The sequence below is a fragment of the Macrotis lagotis genome, chromosome 6 (genome assembly GCF_037893015.1).
Source record: "Macrotis lagotis isolate mMagLag1 chromosome 6, bilby.v1.9.chrom.fasta, whole genome shotgun sequence".
NCBI lineage: Eukaryota > Metazoa > Chordata > Mammalia > Peramelemorphia > Peramelidae > Macrotis > Macrotis lagotis.
The window spans coordinates 15,768,505-15,777,168 of NC_133663.1; the positions used below are offsets into that span (position 1 = coordinate 15,768,505).

The window sequence follows — 8,664 nt, forward strand, 5'->3', positions numbered from 1 at the left end:
TGGTTTGCATTAAAAATGTATCTTGAAACCATTGCAAGAAATTAGTAATACATAGAAGATAGCCAGTACTAGAGAAAGCTATCTGAACTAATGCAGTAACTGAAGGGTATTTGACAAAGGACGCCCCCCACCTCTTCAGTGAAATCTCTTATGAATTTTTGTTTCCTTTTTGTTGGTTTTGTCTTGGTGGGGGAACCTTGGATGGATTTTCTTTAGGAAAATGAATAAATAAAGCAATGACCTTTGGAGACAAAAGAGCTGGGTTTAAGTTCTAAGTTTTGCTATTGAATGTACCATCTGAAGAAGTTACTCAACTTTTCTCAGTCTCATAAATTTCCTGGTCCATATAGGAGAGCTAAAAACAGCTTCTTCCTAACTCACAGGATGTTGTGAAACATGTGGGGAGTGTCTTCTCTAATGCCACTGGGTTGGGGCCCCATTCTGCTGAATTGTCCCCAACCAATTAGTGCCACCATTGTTTAACCAATTTAATATTATTTCACATTTAAAAAGGAATATTAATGGGCAGCTAGTTGGTGTAGTGGATAAAGCACCAGCCCTGGAGTCAGGAGGACCTGAGTTCAAATCCGGCCTCAAACAATAATTACCTAGCTGTGTGGCCTTGGGCAAGTCAATTAACTCCATTGCCTTGAAAAAAATAAAGGACTATTAATCACCAATGTTTAGTACCACTATTGTTTAACCAATAGAATCAATACCATTTTACTTTTATAAAGGGATATTTTTTGAGGTGCTGTAGCAAGAACAGAAATTTCACCCATTTTCCTCAGTAGCTGAGGGTATACTTTTCCTTATGCCACGTTGATTCTTGGGGAGAGTTGACTTAAAATTTAAAGTGGTTTCTGCCAACCATTTTGCCCCACCAAATTCACTACCAAACATTGCATTATCACTCCTCTTTGTTTGCTTTAGTTCCACTGCTATGTTGGGTCAAGAAGGTCATTCAGGACAGCCTCACTGGACTCAGCTGTCTACTCCAATTTCTGGACTTTTAGAGGCTCAGTTTCCAAACCTCTCAAAGCTCACAACAACACAACCTAGATGGACATTTCACAAAGAACAAAAACTCACCCAGAGGTGAGTTTATGGTGTATCTTCTCCCAGATCAACCAGTAAGGAAAGAGAAAACGCCGTGATCCTGGAATGCATGCACACTAGTTCCATTTCAACTTAACTCCAGTTTCAGTTAACCTTGTCTTCACTACATGGTTAGCAGACTAGATCTTCATAGCTGCACATACTCGGGAACTCACTTGGACACTGTACATGCTTCTAAGGGCTGGGCTTAAAAATTAAAAATTAAAAAATAGTTACTTCCTACCAGGGTTCCTAACATTTCTATCCCAACAAGCCCCTTGGGCTCAGCCAAGAATGGCAAGGGGACTCCACAACTCTTCCTTGATGAGATTCTGAGCAGAATAAAATTTCTCCCTGCTTCTTCCTCTCTTCCTTTTGAAGAATGAAGACAAATGAGTAGAGATGTTTTTAGCTTCTCTGTTTTTGGACAGCAAGAGTTCTACAAAACATTGCATCAGATTTGGGGTCTGTTTGCTAAATCGAAATCTCCCAGTTCTGTTATTTGTAGACTACTCCAATGATAGTGGAGTTACTGCAATTTTGCCTTCACTGATCTTCACCTAAATGCTCTCCACCATGCTTTCCCAGTCTGCATTCAGGATTTCTTTATTCGATTTCTTTTAAAATACAACAGTCCTCTGCCATCCCGTTTCTTTTGAATGTCCTTCCAGAGCCATATTTCATCCCTAGGTCTCATCCAACAAAGTTTCAGCTGAATGGTTCAGGAAGATCTGACATCAGACCTGCCTCAGAGTCTTGCTAACTGTGTGAACCTGGGTAAGTCACTTAACTTTCTCAACTTTGGTGTCCTCATCTGTAAAATGGGGATAATAATGGCATGGAATTGCTGTGAGGATCAACTGAGATGATGTAAATAGTTTCATAAATAGACTGCTAGCTAATTCTTTTATATCCTTGAGGTCAAATTGATCTCCATAGGTTAAGATCTCTAGATCATCAGACTTCTTTTCTATGTTTGTATGTATTTTTGACTACTAGTTCCTTTCTTTGCTTTTGTTTCTCTCCTGTTATCTTACCTACATAACAGCTACCACCCTAGAGTAACTGGCTTCATGGATACAGGATGACAGTTTTCTCTTTCTCCCATTCTTTCCTACTGGAAAGTTCTTTTGATGAGATTTAGAAGACTCCAGGCAAAGAACTTCACTAAGCCGTGACTACAAATGGAATCCTTTATTATTTTGTTTTCTGCAAGGGTCAAAGCTTCTATTATCCCTCTAGGTTGGACAAAGAAACTGGATGTGTTTCCTTTTGACAGGGAGGGAAACAAGTGAGCTGGATCTTCAAAACATTTAGGAAAATTAAGGTGATGTCTGGAATATAGTAAATATTCAATTAATGTCTGTTAATATCAATGAGGAGCAGCTAGGTGGCACCGTGCATATAATATTGGACTTGGAGTCAGGAAAACTCATCTTCCTGAGTTCAAATCTGGCCTCACGCTCACTTGGGCAAGTCACTTTACCCTGTTTGCCTCAGTTTCCTCATCTATAAAATGAGTAGTAGGAGGAAATGGCAAACCACTCCAGCATCTTTGCCAGGAAAATCTCAAATGGGGTCCTGAAGAATTGGACATGACTGAAACAATTGAACAATAAATATTAATGATCATAAAGTTTGGAACTTCCAAGTTGGATTTCCAGTTCTTTGATTTCTTTGCAGAGTCAGTGCTATAGAACAGTGGCAGTCTCAAACTTTTTGATTTTTGATTTGACCCTTTCACATTCTTAGAAATGATTAAGAATTCTCCTTCTAAAGAGCTTTTGAGGGCGGCTAGGTGGTGTAGTGGATAAAGCACCGGCCTTGGAGTCAGGAGTACCTGGGTTCAAATCTGGTCTCAGACATTTAATAATTACCTAGCTGTGTGACCTTGGGCAAGTCACTTAACCCCATTTGCCTTGCAAAAACCTAAAAAACCAAAAAAAACCCTAAAGAGCTTTTGATTATATGGATTATATCCATTAATATTTACTATATCATAAATGAAAGCTTCTTAGTATTATGAGAATGATTTTGATTTCACAGGCTACATCTTTCCCCCAAAGGATCTTAGGGACCACTCTTTGAGAGTTCCTGAGGAGAGGATAAAGTGATTGACTTGGAGTCAGGAATACCTAGGTTTGAATCACACCTCAGCACCCACTGGTACTGGCAACCATGGGCAAATGCAGGTGATTCATGGTTGGATGATTGGAAAGAAGACTTTTTAGAATCAGAGGAGCTGGATTGGATTCCCATCAGCTGTTGGTTCCCTCCTAACAACCTTGTCTTTATTTTGATTTACTTCTATAGATCTGCATCATCTCATTGGATAGAATGTAAATTCTTTAATAGTAAAAATTGTTTCATTTTTTTCTTTCTCTAGCACCTAGCATGATTGTGGCAAGCAGTAGAAGCTTAACATGTTTGCTAAACGAATGATTAAATCCCAGTTTTATTTACTATTTATGTCTTTGTGGGTAAGTAACTTTATTTATCTGGTTTCCTACCTTATGAAGTGAGGGGATTGGACAAATTGTATTCATGTCCCGATGAGCCCATGAAATGGTACTTGGGCAGCTTTACTACACCCCCAAATCCAATGAGTTGTTAATGTGTCTTGATTTTTAGTTTGATTGACTGAATTGAGTGGCTGACAAAGAAAAGGAAAGCAGAGAGACAGAAAAGTATCAGGGCCACCTTTCTCAGTCTTAATTTTCTCATATGTAAAGTGGCAATAATAATACTTATCTCATGGTGTTGGTATGAAGTTCATATAAGATTATATATATATATATATATATATATATATATATATATATATATATAGTGCTCTGTAAACTTCATAGGGTTTTGTGACTGATGATATTGTGACATAATTTTAGGAGACAACCCAATGTAGGCAAGAGAGTTCTGGGTGTGGAAGCAGGAAGACATGGGTTCAAATCCTAATTCAGAGACTTGCTAGTGGTAGGAACCTTGAGAGTAGAATGATAGACCCTTGAGGCAGAAAGATCAGAGATCAGTTCCTGCCTCAGAACCTTCCTAGTTGTGAAACCCAGGGCTAATCATTTTAACTCTCTACCTTATTTTCTCCATATGTAAAATGAGGGTGTTGGCCTCTCAGGTCTATCTGCCCCTTCCCCCGTTCTTTGGTTTTGTTTTGGTTTTGCAAGGCAAATGGCCTTTATTAAGTGTCTGAGACCGGATTTGAATCCAGCTACTCCTGACTCCTGACTCCAGGGCCGGTGCTTTATCTACTGTGTCATCTAGCCGCCCCTTGTTCTTTGGTTTTAAACGCAAGAAATAAAAAGAGCATCCAAGGTTGGAACTGGGCTAGAAGTCCGAGGAATGGAGGTGTTCTATTGGAGAGGAAGGTTGTCTGAGGAGGAAGAGAGGAAGTTAAAATGCTTCTGTTGATAAAGACATCCTGTTAATGGAGCCAGTGTGATTCTAAGGAATGAGTAACCTTTTATAGTTCAACTTAATTTTTTTTAAATCATGAGAATGGTGGCAGCCAGGTGGCACAGTGGATAGAGCACCGACCCTGGAGTCAGGGGGATCTGAGTTCAAATCCAACCTCAGTCACTTAATAATTGCCTAGTTGTGTGACCTTGGACAAGTCAAGTAACCCCACCACCTTGCTAAAAACCAAATAAAAAAAATCATGAGGATGGGATCAGTTCTGTTCAAGTTGCTACATCATAGATGACTCTTTTGCTTGCAGGAGTGTGCCTTAGCTCAGCATCTGTTTTCTGATTTGTTATTTTTCTTGGGCACCAATTTATCCCCACTTTACAAAATTTCCTCCTGCCAGACAGCTTCATCCATGGGTACGATGCCAGGGCTTTCCAGGAAGTCAGAGAGAATGTGCCCGCCAGGGAAGTGGTCCCTGGCTCTGGCAGGTTTGGAGAGGCAGAGGCATCTGGAACCTGCCTGTCCACACACTAACCCTCTGTTCCCCCATCTTCCTGAGTATGTAGTGCCCCAAGGATTGCAGAAATGAAAGCTGAGGGAGGGAGGCTCATCTCCTGGGAGAGCTCACCTTCCTTTCCTTTTGGGGGGCTGGAAAGGTTTTCCCAGCTTGGCCATCTTAGTTTCTCATGACTGACATTTGTTGGGCCCATTGGGTCTCACGTGGTCTCTGCGATGGGGCCCCTCCAGCTGACTCGCCTGCTGGGGCTTATTTTTTCCCTTCCCTCTTGGATTTCAAGTCTCTCTTTTCTTCCTTGGCCTTTAGAGCAGTGAAGCTCAGCCAAGTGGGGACAAACCACTTCAGCGCAGCCACCAGAGAACAATTGTTACTATAACAACCTGGAACCACATGGGCATCTGGAGAGGTTTGCCGTCTTTAACTGGAATCTGGAGGAATAATACTCTCACACACATGTATACATTCATGTAGATATACTAGCAAGCACATGTGAGTGCAGAGCCATAGCTGATATATTTTAAAATAAAAACACCGAATTAACCAGGAGCCTTTTGCTAGCCTCATCTCCTTTGTCTTGCCCTTTCCAGTTTAGCCTCATGGAGTCTATTTCTAGGACTAGCTATTAGAGAACCATGGCATTTGTTCATCCACCAAAGGTCTATTGGCCACCTACTCTTGGATAAAGCATTCTTAGGCTTATCTTTCCTTTTAGAAAGTTAACTCTTAGAGGACAAAGATGGTTCTACTTTTATGAAATCAAATCCAGACACTGGTCTACTCTGTTGGGGAAACAAAAAAAAAGCCCAAGACAGACCCTGCTCTTATGGGCTCTCCATCCAACATGGAAGACAACACACAAACAATTATGCAAACAAGCTACAGACAGGAGAAACTGGAAATAGTCAACAAAGGGAAAGCATCGGCATCAAGAGGCAATCAACAAAATTCCTGCATTTGCCTTCCCAAAGTCTAGCACAGTCCCTGCCAATAGGCAATGAATAAAATGATTATTGAATGATTAATGTCTTCCATTTGTGACCAAAACTTGTTTTGTATTTTCTTCCAGAATTGGCATTGCATTAATAAATTCTGACCTGAATGCCAGCACAGCATCTGGAATGGATAAAGAAAAAAATACTGAGGGGAGAAAATATGATTTCATTGGTGTTAGTGTTATATAAATTTTATATGGTGATGTAGATCAGCAAATTATCCATAGCTCATTACTGAATGACCTGCCTATCAACCCACAATCAGGACGTTAAACAGAAAAAATAAAGACGGTCTTTGTTCTCAAGGAAAGTGCAACCTAAAAGGGGAAGGCACACAATTAAAATTCAGGGAAGAAATTAATAATATGAATGAGCAGAACATAACATATAGCTAATAATAGCTTCCATTTATACAGCACTCTAAGACATGCAAAATATTACATGGGTGTGTACGTATGTATGTAAAATATAAAAAAATCTTCCCAACAACTTAGGTTCTATTTCTTTTTAATCTTTCTTTAAAGAGAAGGAATCCAATGCTTATAGGGACTAACCCAGGGTCATACTACTAAATGTCACTAGTTGGATTTGAACTCCTATGGGCAGTGATAGAGCACAGGAAAACCTGAGATCAAATTTGTCTTCATACACGTATTAACTGCAGGACCCTGGACAAGTCATTTATCCCTGTTTGCTTCAGTTTCCTCAGGATCTGGATAAGAAAATGGCAAACCAGCCCAGGATCTTTGCCAAGAAAACTCCAAATGGAGTCATGAAGAGTCAGATGCAACTGAACAACAGATCCCTGTCTTCACGCAGTGCCCCATGTACTCGGACGCTACCTTGCTGCCATGTTTTCTTGCCTTCATTTTTTTTTTCACACTGTCCCTATTGCCTTTTATTGCTGTCTTCCTCATCTCCATCCATTCAAACCCAACTCCATGACAATTCAAATTCTTCCTCCTTCAGGAAGAGAATTCTAAGCTGAAAATGATGCAAATGATCTCTCTTCTAGAAACTCTGTGAAAAGTATTCCATGTTTTTGTCCACCTATTCATCTAGTCTTATGCTCTATGAGACCATAAGCTTCTAGGGGACAAAACCTTCTTTTGCTCTATCTTTGTATCTTCTACAGTGTCCAAGACAATGCCTTCTGTAATTGAATCTTATGCAGTGACTGTTTGGGAAATATTTGTGGAAAGGAGGAAATGAAAGGTGTTCTGAATTCTACCAGATCTTGAAAACTGCCTATGGAACCATATTTTCCTTTCTCAGCCCTCACCTTGGCAACAGTAGTGGAGATCTGGAGTTATACTCCCAAACAAAGATACCTTCTATCGCCACATTATAGCTCCTTTGGGGGACTTGGCTGTGGGTTCTACAAACATTTTCTCCATGTGATGATGACTTGGAGGAGGCATTGCTTCTAGTGTTTGCAAATAATTATCAGAAAAGGTCCTGAGGACCCTTTGTTGAGATAACATTCATTATACACTTTGAAATCGATTTCCTGTGGATTATTTTGTAGGTCAAGAGCTAGAATGGTGCCCTATTCCTGAATTCATACAAAAGGTGTTTTTCCTGTTTGAGGAGCCAAGAGAACAAAGAATTGGATGCCCCCCTTGGTTAAGCTGGAATCATTTGTCTAGAATCTCTCTCCAGAGACCAGTGGCTTTAGTGTTCACTTGAAGTTATTTCTGGGTTTGTAAATAATGCTTTGGAATCCAGAAGAACAGTGGTCCTCTTCCTTTTTTTTTCCCCCAACTGATGTTTTGTTTTTCCAATTACATATTATGAAAGTTTTTCAACACTTATCCACATACATATGTATATTTATAAATTGAATAATTTCCTTCCACCTTCCTTCCCTCCCCTCAGTGACAAATAGTCTGGTGAACATTATACATATACCTTTGTTTTTAACAAGTTTACAGATTAGTCATTTTCTGTATAAGGAATTAGGACTAAGGGAAAAGAAAGAAAATAACGAGATAGGAAGGAGAAACATAATAGAAATTTTTAAAAAGTGAAGGTAGGTTCATTTAGATTCTATAATTTTGTTTTGTTTTGTTTTTCTTCTCTGGATGTGGATAGTATTGTTTATAAAGGCCTCCCAGGGTTGTCTTAGCTTTCCGAACTGCTGAGAGATGCTGCTTCCAACAAGGTTGATCAACTCACAAGGTGGTTGTTAATGTGAACAACGGGTCCTCTTCTTTTTTTATTTTTTTTTAAATTTTAGGGGTAGCTAGGTGGCACAGTGGATAGAGCACCGCCCTGGAGTCAGGAGTACCTGGGTTCAAATCTGGTCTCAGACAATAATCACCTAGCTGCGCAGCCTTGGGCAAGCCACTTAACCCCATTTGCCTTGCAAAAACCTAAAAAGAATAACAAAATATTTTTTTTTGCAAGGCAAATGGGGTTAAGTGGCTTGCCCAAGGCCACACAGCTAGGTCATTATTAAGTGTCTGAGGTCGGATTTGAAATCAGGTCCTCCTGATTTCAGGGCTGGTGCTCTATCCACTGCACTACCTAGCCACCCCTGGGTCCTCTTCTCAAGAATTTTTTTTTTTTAACTAGGATGGAACTGTGAGATTAGAAGGACTTTAAAAGGGGCGGCTAGATGGTGTAGTGGATAGAGTA

At 40.0% G+C, this 8,664-nt stretch overlaps 1 long non-coding RNA gene across 1 annotated transcript; it reads left to right on the top strand.

Annotated features, from left to right (window-relative positions):
* The first annotated feature begins 1,616 nt into the window (after positions 1 to 1,616).
* On the top strand, positions 1,617 to 8,257 carry LOC141490655 (uncharacterized). Its single transcript, XR_012469299.1, has 3 exons — positions 1,617 to 1,875; positions 3,485 to 3,578; positions 5,339 to 8,257. It is a non-coding gene; the product is annotated as an uncharacterized LOC141490655 (long non-coding RNA).
* Positions 8,258 to 8,664: the final 407 nt, after the last annotated feature.